We start from the raw sequence: 19555 nt of genomic DNA on the forward strand, positions 1-19555 counted from the left end.
TTGTCTTCTGCTAGCTTTTGAGTTTTTTTTTTTTTTTTTTTTTTTAATCTTGCTCCTCTAGCTCTTTCAATTTTGATGATAGGGTGTTGATTTTAGATCTTTCCTTGCTCATTTGGACATTTATTGCTATAAATTTTCTTCTAGACTCTGCTTTAAATGTGTCCCAGAGATGTTGGTATATTGTGTCTTCATTCTCACTGGTTTCGAAGAACATATTTATTTCTGCCTTTATTTCACTGTTTATCCAGTCAACATTCAAGAGCCAGTTGTTTAGTTTCCAGGATGTTGTGTGGTTCTGAGTTGGTTTCTTAATCCTGAGTTCTAATTTGATTGCACTGTGGTCTGAGAGACTGTTTGTTATGATTTCTGTTCTTTGGCATTTGCTGAGGATAGATTATTACTTCCAATTATGTGGTCAATGTTAGAGAAGGTGTGATGTGGTGCTGAGAAGAATGTATATTCTGTGGATTTGGGGTGGAGAGTTATGTAGATGTTTATTAGGTCTGCTTGGTCCAGATCTGAGTTCAAGTCCTGGGTACCCTTGTTAATTTTCTGTCTCGTTGATCTGTCTAATATTGACAGTGGAGTGTTAAAGTCTCCTGTTATTATTGTGTGGGGGTCTAAGTCTCTTTGTAGGTCATTAAGAACTTGCTTTATGAATCTGGGTGCTCCTGTATTGGGTGCGTATATATTTAGGATCATTAGCTCTTCTTGTTGCATTGATCCTTTTACCATTATGTAATGCCCTTCTTTAATCTTTGTTGGTTTAAAGTCTATTTTATCAGAGACTGAGATTGCAACTCCTGCTTTTTTTTGCTCTCCATTTGCTTGGTAAATCTTCCTCCATCCCTTTATTTTGAGCCCTTGTGTGTCCTTGCATGTGAGATGGGTTTCCTGGATACAGCACATCAATGGGTTTTGACTTGTTATCCAGTTTGCCAGTTTGTGTCTTTTGATTGGGACATTTAGCCCATTTACATTTAAGGTTAATATTGTTATGTGTGAATTTGATCCTGCCATTTTGATGCTAGCTGGTTGTTTTGCCCATTAGTTAATGCAGTTTCTTCATTGTGTCGATGCTGTTTACCATTTGGTACGTTTTTGGAGTGGCTGGTACTGGTTTTCCTTTTTAGTGCTTCTTTCAGGAGCTCTTGTAAGGCAGGCGTGGTGGTGAAGAAATCTCTGAGCAATTGCTTGTTCATAAAGGACTTTATTTCTCCTTTGCTTATGAAGCTTAGTTTGACTGGATATGAAATTCTAGGTTGAAAGTTCTTTTCTTTAAGGATGTTGAATATTAGCCCCCACTCTCTTCTGGCTTGTAGGGTTTCTGCCAAGAGATTTGCCATGAGTCTGATGGGCTTCCCTTTGTGAATAACCAGACCTTTCTCTCTAGCTGCCCTTAGCATTTTTTCCTTCATTTCAACCCTAGTGAATCTAACAATTATGTGCCTTGTGGTTGCTCTTCTTGAGGAATATCTTTGTGGTGTTCTCTGTATTTCCTGGACTTTAATATTGGCCTGCCTTGTTAGGTTAGGGAAGTTCTCCTGGATAATATCCTGAAGAATGTTTTCCACCTTGGATTCATTCTCTCTGTTCATTGAGGTACATCTATCAAACATAGATTAGGTCTTTTCACACAATCCCATATTTCTTGTGGGCTTTGTTCATTTCTTTTCTTTCTTTTTTTTTCTCTAATCTTGCCTTCTCATTTTATTTCATTGAGTTGATTTTCAATCTCTGATATCCTTTCTTCTACCTGGTCAATTTGGCTATTGAAACTTGTGTATGCTTCTTGAAGTTCTCGTGTTGTGTTTTTCAGCTCCATCATTCATGAAGTTCTCGTGTTGCATTTTTCAGCTCCATCAGGTCATTTGTATTCTTCTCTAAGCTGTTTATTCTTGTTAGCATTTCGTCAAACCTTTTTTAGCATTTCGTCAAACCTTTTTTCAAGGTTCTTAGTTTATTTGCATTCGGTTAGAACATGTTCTTTTAGCTCAGAGAAGTTTGTTAGTACCCACCTTCTGAAGACTGTTTCTGTCAATTCATCAGACTCATTCTCCATCCAGCTTTGTTCCCTTGCCAGTGAGGAGTTGTGATCCCTTGGAGGAGGAGAGGCGTTCTAGTTTTGGGTGTTTTCATCCTTTTTTGCGCTGATTTCTTCCCGTCTTTGTGGATTTGTCTACCCGTGGTCTTTGTAGTTGGTGACTTTCAGATGGGACATCTCTGAGTGGATGTCCTTTTTGTTGATGATGAAGTCATTTCTTTCTGTTTTTTAGTTTTCCTTCTAACAGTCAGGTCCCTCTGCTGTAGGACTGCTGGAGGTCCACTCCAGACCCTGCTTGCCTGGAGGTCACCTGTGGCTGCTGCAGAACAGTAATGGTTGTTACCAGTTTCTTCTGTTATCTTCGTCCCGGAAGGATACCCACCAGATGTCAGCCTGAGCTCTCCTTTATGAGGTGTCTCTTTGGATATATGGGGGTCAGGGAGCTGCTTGAGGAGACAGTCTGTCCTTTATAGGAGCTCAAGTGCTGAGCTGTGAGCTCCATTGTTCCTTTCAGAGCTGCTGGGCAGGTACGTTTAAGTCTGCTGTAGCAGAACTCATAACTGCCTCTTTTTCCCAGGTGCTCTGTCTTGGGAAGGTGGGGCTTTATTTATAAGTTCCTGATGTGCTGCTGCCTTTTTTCAGAGATGCCCTGCCCAGCAAGGAGGTAGCCTAGTCACAGTCTGCCAGCAGAGGCGTCACTGAGCTGCCATGGGCTCTGCCTAGCTGTTATGTGAACTTCCTTGAGGTTTTGTTTATAGAGGTATAGTTAGAACTGCCTCGGTAATGGCAGTCTGCCTCAGTAATGGTGGACTGCCTCTGTAAAGGCAGAATGCCTCAGTAATGGCAGATTGCCTTGGTAATGGCAGACTGCCTAGGTAATGGCGGACGCCCTTCGCCCCACAGAGCTGAACCATCCTAGGTCCAGGTGCGCTTGCTGTGAAACTCTCAGTCCAGATTGCTAGTCTTTGTTGGGGTGGGACCCACCGAGCCAGATCACCTGGCTCCCTGTTTCAGCCCCCTTTTTTTCAGTTGAGTGGGTGGCTCTGTCTCCCAGGCCTTCAAGGTGCCAGTTGAAACAGCTGTCCAGATTTGTGTGAGTTTTTGTGTGAAGACCTGCTGAACCGGCTGAAACAGCCATGCTGGAAATTTGTGGCACTTTTCAGCCCGGGAATCTCCTTGTCTGTGGGCAGTAATAACTCATTTGGAAATGCAGTGATCACTCACCCTCTGCATTGTTCTGGCTGGGGACTGCACTCCAGAGCTGTTCCTATTCGGCCCTCTGGGATCCCTCTGAAGAAATTATTAGAGCTTACTTTTAATCTTTGAACATAAAATATATTTTACTGATATTTACTATGTGGATTGACAGAAGTGTCTTTGTTTGATCCCCATATCAGATGGTCAGATAGCCTACACTAAAAAAATCTTGAAATAGGAGGAGGCATTCTGCCCTTCTAAGGGGTTGACAGTGGACTGACTCGGTCCTTTTTTTTTTTTTTCGTTGAGACAGAGTCTTGCTCTGTCACCCAGGCTGGAGTGCAATGAACTGCAACCTCCGCCTCCCAAGTTCAAGCAATTCTCCTGCCTTAACCTCCTGAGCAGCTGGGACTACAGGTGTGTGCCACCATGCCCAGCTAATTTTTGTATTTTTAGTAGAGACAGGGTTTCACCATATTGGCCAGGCTGGTCTTGAACTCCTGACTTTATGATCCACCCACCTCGGCTTCCCAAAGTGCTGGAATCACAGGCACGAGCCACCACGCCTGGCCTGACTCACTCTTTTATTTTCAGCCAGTTGTGAGCTTTTGTGGTTTTCCTGTGCCTGGTTAAGTGGATTTATTGATTACATGATCTAGTTTTAACTAAATGAAACCTCATAATGGATATGTGGCTTTTAAAGAGTTCTGTAAAGAAACCTCTGATTGCAGTTCTTTACTAGAAGATTATGGTGAACCCAAGTGAGCATAAACAAAATGGCTGAACTGATGTTTTTCCAACCCCCAACACAAGTTCATTGTCAGCCATGTTTCTAAGTAAAATCATTGATAATCTAATTAGATCTGACACGGTCAATCTCATTGCTTTTGCTGAAGAATAAATTAGCAAATGGTTTTTATGTGTGTGTATGTGCTTTTATATAGTAAAAATAAAGTTTTCTGGACTGTTTATGAATACTTTAGATTTTAAACATTTAAATGTTGTTATTTTAATTTTATATATTTTAATATCTTTTGTGTATAGAAGTAGACATATAGATATATAATTAAAAGATTACACATATAATGTGCATGCTGTACCTAAATTTTTCTTAGTTAAAGGGATTTAAGCTGGAGACCACCACCATAGGCACTGGGGAGCCATAGAAGGGTTTAAACCAGTTAGATTTGCATTTTAGAAAAATTCCTGGCTTCAGTTTGAAGGGTAGATGGAAATGAGGCAAGGAAACCAGGGTTTTGGATCCAAAGTCATCAAATTATATATATTAAATAAGTGTATTTTTTAATCGATTATATCTTATAAAGCTATCTAAAAATTAATAAAGTAGTGATCAGCTATAAATAAAGAAAGGAAGCAAGCCGGCCAGCAGGCCAGGTCTTGGATAAATTATATGGGGCTGAACTAAGTGTATTATTTTGCTCTGGCTGCCATAATAAAATATATTGAAATTAATTTTCTCACAGTCTGGAGACTATAAGTCTAAGATCAATGTGCCAGCAGGGTTGATGTCTGATATGGGCTCTCCTCTTGGGCTGCCTTCCCACTCTGTTTTTGTGGCCTTTCCTTGGTGCATGGGCATAGGGGAGAGATAGTGCAAACTCTTTAGTGCCTCTTCTTATAATGACACAAATTCTGTTGGATCAGGGACTCACTCTAATGACATCATTTAACTTTAATTACTTCCTTTGAGGCCTCATCTCCATATACACTGAGGGTTAGGGCTTCAACATACAAATTTTGGGAGGACACACACCTTCAGTCCATAATGCCAAGAGTGACAAAATGACATAAGGGATGGAAAGAAGGGAGAGATTTATAACTGGAATTTATAGAATTTGATAATTAATTACTGTTTCTTCTCATCCTTGGTTTCACTTTCCAAGATTTCAGTTACCTGGGGTCCTCTAGATCTGAACATACTAAACAGAAAATTCTAGAAATAAATTTTAAATTGCACAGTGTTCTTTTTTTTTTTGAAATGGAGTCTCACTTTGTTGCCCAGGCTGAAGTGCAGTGGCACGATCTCAGCTCGCTGCAATCTCTGCCTCCCAGGATCAAGCAATTCTCCTGCCTCAGCCTCCAGGGCAGCTGGGATTACAGGTGCACACCATCATGCCTGGCTAATTTTTGCATTTTTAGTAGAGACGGGGTTTCATCATGTTGGCCAGGCTTGTGACATCAAGTGATCTGTCCACCTCGGCCTCACAAAGTGCTGAAATTATAGGCGTGAGCCACCGTGCCTGGCCTAAATTGCACACTATTCTGACTAGTATGATGAAATCTTGCACTGTCTTGCTCTGTCATGCCCAGGACATGAATGATTACTTCATCCAGCATATTCATGCTGTATTTGCTACCTGCCCACTAGCTACTCAGTAGACACTGTGGTTATCAAATTGAAAAAGCATAGTGTATACTCTATATGATTAGGTATGATCTGAGGTTTCAGGCATCCACTGAGGATCTTGGAACTTATCCCCCAAGGATAGGGGGAGACTGCTTTCATTGTAAAGGGAAGGGGGGAATGTATATATGAGTTTATGTATATCACTTCTGTACATAAAAGTTTTGTGGTTTTTTTTTTGGTTGTGCTTTGGTAAATCACTTCATTTTTATGAATAGATAATGTCTTCAACTATAAAAGCCTCTAGGTTTGCTGGTGGTGAGGGGGCCTAAATGTGATAACATCATATTGTATCCGAGGAATGCAATAAATATTGGGTTCCTTCTTTCTCTATCTTCCAGTGCACATGCAAAGGGTCACTGGGTTGCTTTCTAAGGTTTTCCATCTGTGGTTCCAGGAGTTTTGGAACAGCATTTAGTGACTCAATAGCACAGTATGAAGTGTTCAGTTAAATTCCTCCAGCCCATTGGATCTCTCTCAGGGGATTTCAGACAGAAGAGGAGGTCATGAGCATTGCTGAGCAGGGCCACCCACAATAGGAATTTCCATCGTCTCTGGGGGATGAGGGTCTTGGTAGTGCCTTATTCCCTGGAGTCCCTCACCACAAAGGTCCCTGAGAGCTCCCTTTGTTTCCTAAGAAGTTAATTATTATGGATCAGAGAAGAAAGTCTTACTGGGGAGGTGAGGATAGGAGAGAAGCCTCATTATTAGGGAGCAAGAGCATGCGCAGGTGTGAGAAGAGACTTGGTAACCCCACAGCAGCAGATCCAACTAGAGGCCACTTACTGCTGGGTGCTGGTTGCCAAGCAACCCCCGGAGACCTGTGGGAATAGAAGAGCAGGAGGGGGCTTCCACTACCTCCATGTGGGGCCTATTGCAGAGACTGTCTGGTGCTGATCAAGAGAACAATCCAGAGGTCTGTGGGAGGACTGAGCTCACCTGGGACTCTGGGTTCTGGGGTCTAGTGTTTCTTTGTTCGTTTGTTTTCTGTTTTTGTTGTGTTTTGTTTTGTTTTGTTTTGTTTTGAGACAGGGTCTAACTGTTTCCCAGGCTTGAGTGCAGTGGTGTGATCTCAGCTTGCTGCAACCTCTGCCTCCCAGCTTCAGGTGATCCTCCTACCTCAGCCTCCCGAGTAGCTGGAACTACAGGTATGCCTGGCTATGCCATGCCTGGCTAATTTTTTTATTTCTTGTAGAGACTGAGTCTCATCACCATGTTGTCCAGATTGGTCTTTAACTCCTGGGCTCAAATAATCTTCCCACTTTGGCCTCCCAAAATGCTGGAATTATAGGCATGAACCATGGTGCCCAGTCTTTAGTCCTTCTCTGCCCTGTAGTCATCGTGTGATCTGGAGTGGCCCCGTTTCCCCAGCTATCAAATGGAGACATAACCTTTGCTTTCTTTGCCTTATGGATTATTGTGAAGATCAAGTGAGGAAATGGAGGGAAGCTCGTGGAGAATTATGAAGCCTTAAGTGGATTGGAAGGACTGTGCCTATTGTCAGCCTTGCAAATTCTTCTTAAATATGCTTTAAATAATTCCTTGTGTCTTTCATGCCTTCCCTCTGACTTAGAGAGGTAGTTATCTCCTTAAAGATTGGGTAGTTGAGGCCAGAGATGTGAAGTTACCTGTGTGGAGACAAATGAGAAACTCCATGATTTCATTCATTCAGTACATACTCATCTGGTGTGTACTCTGTGCCAGGCATTATGTTGGGGTGGGGATATAACCTTCCTACTCTCATGGAGTTTACACTCTAGCAGGGGAGATAGACACAAAATATATGAATAGAAAGAAAGGATCTCATTTTATCTGGCATAAGAACCTAGAAGGAAAGAGCAGATTTGTTTCTATTTCAGGCACTGGGACTCCCTGAATTGTGACTGATGCCTCATCCCTAGACTCGTAGCTGGAATTCAGGGTCAACTCTATTCACAATTAAAAGCCTTGCCTAACTGTGATCTTCACTACACCAGCTTACCCCAGGCCTGGTCTCTGCCAGAGAATACAGAGGCAGGGGCCTCCATTGTGGAAATACAGAATTTCCTCTTTCCCACTCCCACTAGTGAGGCTTTTTTGGTGACCTGCATGTCAAGAAGAATTTAAATTCAGGAGTATTTCCCATGTCTGGGATTATTTGTATAAAGATTGGGGAATGGACTGGCAGGGCTATCTGGCATTCTTTTATTAGAGACTTATGAACTCTGTCTTTCATTAAGGATTTATAAGCCACTGTCCTTGCTCCTGGGCCTGTCCTGCTACTGCTGTTCTCCTTCCTCTTTCTTTCTCTTCAATTCCTTCCTCTGAAGCTCTCAGTCACCATGGCAGTTGTGTGCTCTTCTGTTATTTCACTGGTTTTGCTGTGTTGGTGATGATTTAAAAGCTCTTAGTGTAATTAAAGACACACATTGATAATGTGTATAAAGCACTAACATAGTGCATGGCACAGGGTAAATACTCAACAAATCATTGTTTTTATTAAGGTTCTAGGGAGATTGATAAATAGCATTCCTTTTCTTCCCCACCTAAATCCATTGAAAAATAGATGGCAGGAGTCAGAAAGATGGGGAGTAATATAAAAAAAGAAAAAAAAAGGCTTATTACTCATAAAAGCTGGGATGAAGCACATAGCTAAAATCTTTTGGCAAGTGGGCCTTGCTAATACTTTACTCTGGAGTCAGAAAGACACACAAACCCAGTAATAGGCCAATGTGGCCTGCTGGCTACAATTAACCCGTACAACATTCACTCAAAGTCAAAGTCCATGTGGCCCAGATTTACTAACATTTAATGCCTAAAGCATTCCACTCAGATCTGTGGGAGAAGCCTCTATCTTCATGGACAGCCTTCCTCATGGATGGAGAAAGAAGAGTTTCTCCTCCAACAGCTCTTTTAATTTAATTATCATTTTATTAGTGTATTTAATGTTGAGACAGGGTTGCCCAGGCTGGAGTGCAGTGGTATGCTCATGGCTTACTGCAGCCTCAACCTTCCGGACTTAAGCAATCCTCCCACCTCAGCCTCAGCAATAGTTGGGACTATAGGTGCATGCCACCACACCTAGCCAAGTTTTGTATTATTTGTAGATACAGGGTTTTGTCATGTTGCCTAGGCTTGTCTTGAACTCCTGAGCTCAAGTGGCCTGCCTACCTAGGCCTCCCAAAGTGCTGTGATTACAGGTATGAGCCACTGTGCCTGCCCAACAGCTCTTACTATAATTAAAGACATAGATAAGAATGACCATGGGTTCCAAAGGGAGGTTAGACAGAATTATGAACACTGGGACAAATAGGGGGAGTCTTAGAAGATTTCCTTGGAATCTAAATTCTATAGTGATGAGAATAACTCCCCATATAAACAGGAACTGAGAACAAGGTCAGGGTGAGATGGGGTGCTGGGCAGTCAGCGAGGTTTGCTTATCAGTCAAATGCCTTATGTCCACACAGCAGTTTCCATGAAATGTTAGGTCATAACATGGCTTTGGAGTTACTTATAAATATTAAAGCTAGTGAGTATTAAATCTGGGAATGTCAAGGATCTGTATCTTAGGGCCATTAACATAAAAGTAAGTGAAATATAAGGGAGCATAAGAATGTGGGAAAGGTAATCATACCAGAAACTTGGACGAAGGAGGACTGTGGCTCTTTAGCAGCCATTTAACAAATATTTACTGTGCCAGATACTGGGGATAGAGATATTAATATAAATGTGACATTCCCTGCTCTCCAGGAATTAAAGGGACTGAAATTATGAGTCCAAAAGTGAAATAACATGAATACCATAGTTCTCTTGTTCTGATTAGAGGAAGAAAAATAGGATATCAAGAGACTTTTCCCTAGAATTTAAGAATGTATAGTAATGGATTATTATATGGGATAGGGTAGCTGTCTAATGGGTTTCTGAATTAGTTTCCTATTGCTGCACTAAAATTACTGCAAACTTAGTGGCTTAAGACAACACAAACTTATTATCTCACAGTTCTGGAGGTCAGAAGTCCAAGATGGGTCTCACCGGGTAAAAATCAAATTGTTGGCTGGTTTCAGTTTGTGTTCCCTCTGTAGGGCCTTGTCTAGTGTCTAGTAGGTCCTTTTACAGCTTCCAGAGGCTGCCTGCATCCCTTTGCTTGGGTCCTCTTCTTCCATCTTCAAAGCCAGCAGTGGAACATCTTTCAGCTTCTCTGAACCTCCTGCTTGTCTCTTATAAAGACCGTTGTGGCTGAGCATGGTGGTTCACCCCTGTAATCCCAGCATAGCACTTTGGGAGGCTGAGGCAGGCAGATCACGAGGTCAGGAGTTTGAGACAAGCCTGGCCAACATGGTAAAACCCTGTCTCTACTAAAAATACAAAAAAGTAGCTGGGCGTGGTGGCACATGCCTGTAATTCCAGCTACTCAGGGGGCTGAGGCAGGAGAATCACTTGAACCCAGGAGGCCGAGGTTGTGGTGAGCCAAGATCTTGCCATTGCACTCCAGCCTGGGCAACAAGAGCAAAACTCTCTCTTTCTCTCAAAAAAAAAAGAAAAGAAAAAAGACCCTTGTGATTATAATGGGCCAACCTAGACATTCCAGGTCAATCCTCTGTTTTCAAGATTCTTAATTTAATCACATTTGCAAAATCCCTTTTGCCACGTAAGGTAACATATTCACAAATTCTAGGGATTGTATCTTTGGGAGATTATTATTCTGACTATTATAGCATCTGTTAATAACATGTAAAAGATCTGGCTGGGTGTGGTGGCTCATGCCTGTAATCCTAGCACTTTGGGAGGCTAAGGCAGGAGGATCACTTGAGCTTAGGACTGAGACTAGCAACATACTGAGACCTTGTGTCTACAAAAAATTTAAAAATTAGCTGTGTAAAAAAAAAAAATTAGCTGTGTGTGTGTGGTGGCGTGTGCCTGTAGTCCCAGCTACTCATTAGGCTGAGGCCAGAGGATCACTTGAGCCTGGGAGGTCAAGGCTGCCTTCAGCTATAATCATGCCACTGCACTCCAGTCTGGGTGACAGAGCAAGACCCTATCTCAAAAAAAGAAGGAAAGAAAAAAGGAAAAAGGGGAAAGGAAAGGAACTGATATAAATTCTCCCCATCCTTCAAGACTCTGACACAAGTAGTTTCCATGTCTTAAGTTCATACTGCTGATTGAGATTTCCCGTGACCTTGTTAGGTGTCAACAAGCCTGTGAATTTATAGCTCATCACATCTCAGTCTCTCATTTTATTTTGTTTTGTTTTATTTATTTTTTGAGGTGGAGTTTTGCTCGTTGCCCAGGCTGGAAGTGCAACGGCATGATCTTGGCTCACTTCAACCTTCGCCTCCTGGGTTCAAGCAATTCTCCTGCCTCAGCCTCCCTAATTGCTGGGATTACAAACATGTACCACCATGCCAGGCTAATTTTTGTATTTTTAATAGAGACAGGGTTTCACCACGCTGGCCAGGCTGGTTTTGAACTCCCGACCTCAGGTGATCCTCCTGCCTTGGCCTCCCAAAGTACTGGGATTAGAAGTGTGGAACACCGTGCTTGGCCTCAGTTTCTCATTTTAGACAGGAGGAGGCTGAGGCTGATAGTGAGATAGGGACTTTACTGAGGGCTCATGGCGATGTCTCTTGACACATTCCAGTGCTCCTCCTGCCACCTTCAGGAAGGTGCAATCTAGTCTTGGATGTAAGCTGGAGACCTGTGGAGAGATCACCTGGTAGCACAGAAGAGTCTGGAGGCTGAACAGGGATACTGGTGCTCTGACAAGTCCTTGTGGCTCCAGGAATGTGAAGACAGTTTCTGAGTACACCATCCTGTGCTCAGCTCCTATGATAATCAGAATTGATTTTTCTAGGCAGCAGGTTTCCTGGTGTGGCTGTAGAGACATGCTGACACTTTTATCTCCCCAAAGCCTGTAGGAACCAGCTGCTGGAGGAGGTTTAATCTGATTTAAAAAATCACAACAAAGACCATGGGAAGTCAAATCAGGCTTGGTCAGCCTTTGTAATTTTCAAATGAATTAACAAGTCATCCTGACTGACTATTCAAGGGATCTCCAGGACACATTATATATGGCCACAACCCCCTTTCCCTCCATCCAAATTGGCATGGGAGAAAAGGAAATAATCTGTAAGCCATTTGTGTATTCATTCAGTAAACATGTGTCATGTACATATTATATGCCAGGCACTGTCAGGAGAGGGCAAAGAAACAGCTACAATATGATACAAGTGATGCTATAAAAGGATGAAAGTGTATAGGAACAGCTACCTCTGCCTGGGAAAGTCATTGCAGGCCTCATAAAGGAGGGGACATTTTGCAAGGTCTTGAGAAATGAGTGAATTTTTTCAGGTTAATGTAGGGAAAGGGCTTTACAGGTAGAAGAAATGATATTTGCAAGAGATGATTGCTTTCAATGACCCTTTGTGTGCCTGGCTGGGATAGGCTCTGCAGGGATTGATGAGACAACACCCCTACCTCTAAGGGGCACTCTGTGAAGCAGGGGAGGAGAGGGATATACAACAGGCACGCCCACATTGAAATGCATTGCAAACATCGAGGAGTGGAATGACATGCTCTGACTTACATTGCTTTAATACATTTAAAAATCTTTGGGTAATAGTTTATAGAAAAGTTGCAATCATAATGTAGAGTTCCCATGTGTCCTTTGCCCAGTTTGCCTAATGTTAACATTTTATATAACCATGGTAGATTTGTCAAAACTAAGATATTGACATTGGTACAATATGATTAACTAAACTACCGTCTTTATTTGAATTTCACTAGTTTTTTCCATTAATGTTTTATTATGATTGCAGGATCCAATCCAAGATACCATATGGCATTTAATAATATTTTTTAAATTAATATATAACTTATATATCATAAACTTCACCCTTTTAAAGAGTATACAGTTCAGTGATTTTTAGTATATTTATAAACTTGTGCAACTATCATCACTGATTCCAGAACATTTTAACATTTCAGTGACTTACATCTTTCTTTCTTTTCTTTTCTTTTTTTTTTTTAGACAAAGTTTTGCTCTGTTGCCCAGGCTGAAGGGCAGTGGTGCAATCCTGGCTCACTGCAACCGCTGCCTCCCAGGTTAAAGCAGTTCTCATGCTTAGCCACCCGAGTAGCTGCGATTACAAGTGTGTGCCACCATGCTAATTTTTGTATTTTAGTAGAGACCATGTTGGCCAGGCTGGTCTCGAACTCCTGGCCTCAAGTGATCTGCTCGCCTTGGCCTCTGAAAGTGCTGGGATTACTGTGGCTGGCCAAGTGACTTACATCTTAACACTTACCAGAATTTCTCTGAGGCAGGGTTATGCCTCTTTCAAAAATAAATTATAATGAGCAAAGGGCAGAAGTAGGGAGAACCATTTAAGATTTGCAACAATTGAGGCTGGGAATGATGGTGGCTTGAACTAGGGAGGTAGTAGTGGTGGTAGTGAGATTAGTCAGATTTTGCCTATATGCTGAAAATATTGAGTATTGAATTGGATGTGGAGAGAGAAAGAAGAAGAGAAGTCAAGGATGTTGCTGAGCGTTTGGGCTGAGCGACTGGAAGTTTGGAGATTTCTCTAACTGAGATGGGGATGCCTGTAGGAAGAATAGGGTTTAGGGAGATAGTTGGGGATTCATTTGGTTATGCTAAGTTGGAGATACCCATTAGATAACCAAGTAGAGATACAGAATAAGCAGTTGGATAAATGAGTCTGCATGTATACATTAGCAAGTAGTATTTTAAATGTTGAGGCCAAATAAGATCAACAAGGGAGAGCAAAGGCAGGGAGAAGAAAAGGTTCACAGACTGAGCCTGGAGACATTCCAACACCAAGGTGTTTCCAGCTCACTCCTTGTAGATTCCTAGCATCAACAGTCTTCATTCCCTACCATCCTTTTACTGTCCTTCATCCCTTGTGTCACTACCTCCCTCTCGGCCCAACTTGAATTCTATGGTCAGTCATGACAACAGCCTAGGCTGTTGAAAAAGAGCAACTGAAATGGGAAGATGTGGTGTCCTGGCAGCCAAGTTAAGATAGTTTTTCAGAGGACGGAGAGATCAACTGTGTCAAATATGGCTGCTAGTTTATGAATATGGGAACTGAAGATTGACTGCTGTATTCAGCAACATGGAGTACATTGGTTGGTAACCTTGATACAAGTTATTTTGGTGGAGTAGGAGGGGTGAAAGCCTGGTAAAAATGGCAGAAGAGAAATTGGAGACACCAAATATGACATAGCACTTTCTTTTCTTTTCTTTTCTTTTTTTTTTTTTTTTTGTTTTTGAGACGGAGTCTCACTCTGTTGCCCAGGCTGGAGTGCAGTGGCGCAATCTCGGCTTACTGCAACCTCTGCCTCCTGGGTTCAAATGATTCTCCTGCCTCAGCCTTCTGAGTAGCTGGGACTATAGGCACGTGCCACCACGCCTGGCTAATTTTTTGTATTTTTAGTAGAGGTGGGGTTTCACCCTGTTAGCCAGGATGGTCTCGATCTCCTGACCTTGTGATCCACCCACCTTGGCCTCCCAAAGTGCTGGGATTACAGGCCTGAGCCACCACGCGCTGCCCAACATAGCACTTTCAAGGACTTTTGCTCTGAAGAAAAGGAGACGGCTGGGTGTGGTGGCTCACGCCTGTAATCCCAGCACTTTGGGAGGCTGAGGCAGGCAGATCACGAGGTCAAGAGTTGAGACCAACCTGGCCAACACGGCGAAACCTCGTCTCTACTAAAAATACAAAAATTAGCTGGGCTTGGTGGTGTGCACCCATAGTCGCAGCTACTCGGGAGGCTGAGGCAGGAGAATTGCTTGAACCCGGGAGGCGGAGGTTGCAGTAAGCCAAGATCACGCCACTGCATTCCAGCCTGGTGCCTAGCGACAAAGCAAGACTCTGTCTCAAAAAAAAAAAAAAAAAAAAAAAAAAGAAAAAAGAAAAGGAGACAATTGGGGTGCCAGTAGGGAAGTGAATCGGAAGAGGTTTTTGTTTTTTAAGTTGGGAGAAGTAGTAGCATACCAGTAGTATGCTGGTAGAACAACTGAATAGAGATCAACAAACCAAGCCAATAAAGAAACAAAAATACAAAGCGGATAATTTGGAAAGATAGAAGACCGGCTGGGACAATATCCTTGAATTGGGGAGAGGGGATATAATCACATGCAGAGGTCAGTCATTGCTAGGAGCACAGACTGTGCACCTACACTCCCAGAGGAGAAAGAAGAGGGTTTGGGCACAGGTGCAGTTTGAGTTCTCTTGAGTACAATTTTCTAATAAAGCAAGGTCATCAGCGGAGAGTGAGGAGCAGGGAGGAAATTGAGAGTTGAAGAGAGAGGAGAATGTCATCTAGGAAGGTGGGAGAGTGAATAGACTGGGGAAATGTAATTTGATTGCTGATTACCATTAAGGCTTCACTTGAAATTAGTGATCATAAATTTAAATTCATGAGCTCATGAATTTGAAGCATGGTTGTGTGTTTTTCTCCAGCCATGATTTGCTCTGAGGATACAGGCTTAGAATAGGCAGAGAGTTGACTTCTTTTCTTTTTCTTTTCTTTTTTCTTTTCTTTTCTTTTCTTTTCTTAGACGGAGTCTTGCTCTATCACCAAGCTGGAGTGCAGTGGCCTGATTCCGGCTCACTGCAAATTCTGTTTTCCAGTTTCAAGCAATTCTCCTGCCTCAGCCTCCCGAGTAGCTGGGACTACAGGCACGCACCACCACACTCAGATAAATTTTTTTGTATTTTTAGTAGAGACGGGGTTTCACCATGTTGGCCGGGATGGTCTCGATCTCTTGATCTCGTGATCCGCCCACCTCGGCCTCCCAAAGTGCTAGGATTACAGGTGTGAGCCACCATGCCTGGCTGGCAGAGAGTTGACTTTAATGAAAGTGTGGGTTTGCTGAGTATCACAAAGCAAGAGGGCCTGGGGAGTCAGGGGCATGTGCAGGGAGTCTGTTGTCATGATTGACCATAGAATTCAAGTTGGGCCGAGAGGGAGGTAACAGCACAAGGGATGAAGGACAGTGAAAAGATGGTAGGGAATGAAGACTGTTGATGCTGGGAATCTACGAGAAGTGGGCTAGAAAGAGCACAGTGGTCTGAGTATGGGAAGATTGAAATTACTATTGGTAATGATAAGGTCCAGGATATTACTGTAAGAGTGAGTGACTAAGGTAAGATCAGAGATCAGTATCACTGGAGGAGAAGCATTCAAGGAAATGAGAGTCCAAGATGATGGAAGGCTCATCTATGTGGATATTAAAATCACCAAGAATTATGGAAAGAATAACAGTGAACCAAGAGCTGTTCACTGGCCAGGAGACGGATAAGTGGGTGTTATAATCTCATGATATTGAAAGCTGGAGGTGTTTTGTTTTGTGTTTTGAAGGAGGGAAAGACAGTGATATGAAAGCAGGGGTGAGAAGCAACATCTATCCTACCTGCAGGCCCAGTGATTCAAGCGTGATGAGAGAGGAAGTGACCCACAATTTAGAGGCTTAGGAGAAGCCATGTCCTTAGGGAGAGCCGGGTTTCGATTATAGCAAGGAGGTAAAGGAAACATTCTGATGAGAGGCTGAGCGAAAAATAGATTTTTCTCATGACTGACTGTGACTTTCAGAAGATTCATGGAAAGGTTTCAATGGGGAGGAGAGGAGATAGTGTTAGAAAAGATGATGTACCGAGCTATATGGCAATTGGAGTCCAGTGATCAGGGATGGCTTTGGATGGGCTTCTTGCCATAATTGACATGAACAGAGGGATAAAGAGAATTCAAAACAAATTATAAAGCAGATACGTGGCTCCAACACAGACGGTGGTTGTGTGGCCTGTGTGGGAGGATCCCTGCTTCCTTTTGATCCCTGCATTTAGAGGCCCAGAGTCTGGCAAAGGTGCTGTTCTTATTCTGAATGCCTGGCATCCCTTTTGACTTCACACATCAATAACTGTAGCAATGAACAACAGCTTTCAATTAGACCTTCACCTGTAAATGGGCTAATACTATCTCCCACAAGGCCAATGTGAGCTGACAGTGCACTGGCTTTCATGCCAGCACTGTGCTCAGTGCTTTTATGAACTGATTTTATTCTCACACTAACCCTGTGGACTAGGTGCTGTTATTATCCCCATTTTACAGAGAAGTAAACTGAGGTCCAGAGGAATTAGATGGCTTTCTCAAGTTCACACAAATAGTAAGTGGTAGAGTACAGATTTGAATCAGGGTCTATCTGGCTTCAGGCCAGGTGTGGTGGCTCATGCCTGTAATCCCAGCACTTTGGGAGGCCAAGGCAGGTGGATCATTTGAGGTCAGAGGTTCAATACCAGCCTGGCCAACATGGTGAAACCCTGTCTCTACTAAAAATGTAAAAAAAAATTAGCAGGGTGTAGTGGCTGATGCCTGTAGTCCCAGCTACTTGGGAGGCTAAGGCAGGAGAATCGCTTAAGTCCAGGAGGCAGAGGTTGCAGTGAGCCGAGATCGCACCACTGCACTCCAGCCTGGATGACAGAGCGAGAATGCCTAAAAATAAAAATAAAAATAAAGGTCTGTCTGGCTTCAAAACCCATGTATGCTCCATGCCCTGCCCCACTTCCTTCCCTTGTTATATCTTCATATAGGTAAAGCACTCTGTAAATGGTGAAAATGTTAAGAATTATAATGTTTTGGGCAGCAATTATATACTTTACAGGTGCTTTACTTGCAGTATTTTCCTTATAATTATCACAGTGATGGTGCCCAGAACAGAAGAGGAAACTGAGACTCAGAGAAGTTAAGGGACTTGACCAAATTTTACCAAGCCTGGAAAATAGCACATCTGGGACTCAAAATTAGGAATATTTGTCACCAGAGTGTTCTTTTTACACCAAACTGCCCTCCCCACTCTTTCCACTGCCCTGTGATACCTCAGGGACCTCACAGGTTGTTGAGAGTCAACGTCACAGCTAAAAATCAGAACCTCCAAGCAAATACTCTCAGAAAGGGAAGTGTTATCTGTTGCAAACTATCACCTTTTAGCTTCCAGCTCCCCTCCTTTTCTACCAGCTTTCCCCTCTCTTTGTCCCACTACAACTTCACAGGCCAGTCTAAAGGGCATCCCAGGTTGAGCAACACCGGTGTATAGGTATGTAATTAAGTGACTTGGCACTGAATGTAGTGGTCTCTGAAGAAGCTGCTGCATGTCTGGCACAGCGTGAGAGGAGTGGTTGGGGGCTTGGTTACTTCAGCAGTGGTGTAAGTGGAATGAGCACATGACACCAGCAGTGTGATAAGTAATGTCTTTGAACCTCTGCTTCCTCAGCTGTAAAATAGAAGAATATTAATGCTTACTTCTCAGTGTTGTAGTAAAGATTGAATGAGACAATAAAGGGAAAGGACCTAGCATGGTGTCTGTAACATATTAGGTGCTCAATAAACTTACCCAAAGTCATAAACTGATGGGAAGAGCCAGGATTAGTTCATGAGTGTCCTATTATGCTGTACTACAGTGACTGATCTTAGATTGTGATCTAGGATGGCCACTTTAAGATTGTGAGCCACAGGACTTACAAGGCAGAGTCATCAACAGAGAAATTAGTTGTGAGTTGTGGCCCTTTTACTCCCATTTTCAGTGGATGGAGAGAGCAGCAGTGCTCTGCCCCTGAAGATGCCCAGTTGCCGTCTAAGGCTGGAGATTCTCCTAGCTTGCTTGGAACCTGCCTGATGTGTTGCTAAGGACAGGGCTGGGATGGGGGAGCCATTCAACTGAGGATGTATAATCCCTTCCTTCTGCAGAATCCTGCTTCCTCCACACCATTGCTCCACACCTTAGGTTGCCAGGCGACAGCTGGAAACTCTTATCCTGTCTGTGCTCCTGTGTTTCTCACCTTCCTCTGTGAAGTCTGTTAACTCTGTGCTAATAACGTAGGGGCTGTGCACTCAGGCCCAGATGGGTGAGAGGGAAGGTCCCAGGGGATACTGTGCCCCTTCTTTTGAGTGCCCCGCCACTGCCCCCAGCCCAAAACTGTGGGTCATCCTTTACCCCTCTCTGCTCTTGTCCTACTCGTCTGGTTGTTCATGATAAATATCTATTCTGTTTCCCAAATTCCTCTTGAATGTATCCCCTGGTCAGTTTTGTCCCATAGACATTTATTGAGGGCGGACTGTGAGCCTGTCTCTCCTGTTTGCCCTTTACTACCTCAGATTCCTGTTCTCCCTCTTGGACTGCAGCTGCCTGGGTGGTGCTCCCAGCCCTCAGGCTTGCCCTCCATAATTGCTGTCACTCCAGTGCCTAAAACCCAGGGGGGTCACCCCTGCACCCCCCTCCATACATTCTGGCCCTTTTTGCCTCCCCAGCCCCATCTTCACCCTTCAGGCAGTCCATGCACTACCCACATGTACTCTAAACCCCCAACCCCAACTTAGGATGCAGTTAAAAAAAAAACACCTTTATTTTTTAGAACAGTTTCAGATTTACAGAAGAATTGTGAAGATAGTATGGAGAGTTCCCATTGACCCCACACCTGGTTTTCCCTGTTATTACCATCTTACATTAGTATGGTACATTTGTTATAATTAACCAATATCAACATACTATTATTAGCTGACGTCCCTTCTTTATTCCACTTTCCTTAGATTTTACCTAATAACCCTTTTCTGTTCCAGGATCCCATCTAGAACACAACTGACTTGAACTGTCGTGTCTCCTTATGCTCTTCTGGGCTGGGAGTCAGGATGCACTTTTTCCGCTCCTTGCTTTGCCCAGGTTTTTTCCTCCTCTCTAGAGATTCCCCCTCTCCCCGTTTCCTTTTTGTTTCTCTTCCTTTTTTTTTGGAATAGGGTCTTCCTCTCTCACCCAGGCTTGAGTGCAGTGGTTTGAACATGGCTCACTGAAGCCTTGACCTCCTGGGCTCAAGCCATCCTCTTACCTCAGCCTCCAGAGT

General features: G+C 43.2%; 1 protein-coding gene across 1 annotated transcript in view; it reads left to right on the forward strand.

The window, feature by feature from the left end:
* Nucleotides 1-19555, forward strand: part of RAB3B (RAB3B, member RAS oncogene family) — an 83310-nt gene that overhangs the window by 20820 nt on the left and 42935 nt on the right. The gene's annotated exons all lie outside the window — the stretch shown is intronic.

Source organism: Sapajus apella, unplaced genomic scaffold, assembly GCF_009761245.1.
Source record: "Sapajus apella isolate SASKATOON/1434 unplaced genomic scaffold, GSC_monkey_1.0 scaffold36, whole genome shotgun sequence".
Lineage (NCBI taxonomy): Eukaryota > Metazoa > Chordata > Mammalia > Primates > Cebidae > Sapajus > Sapajus apella.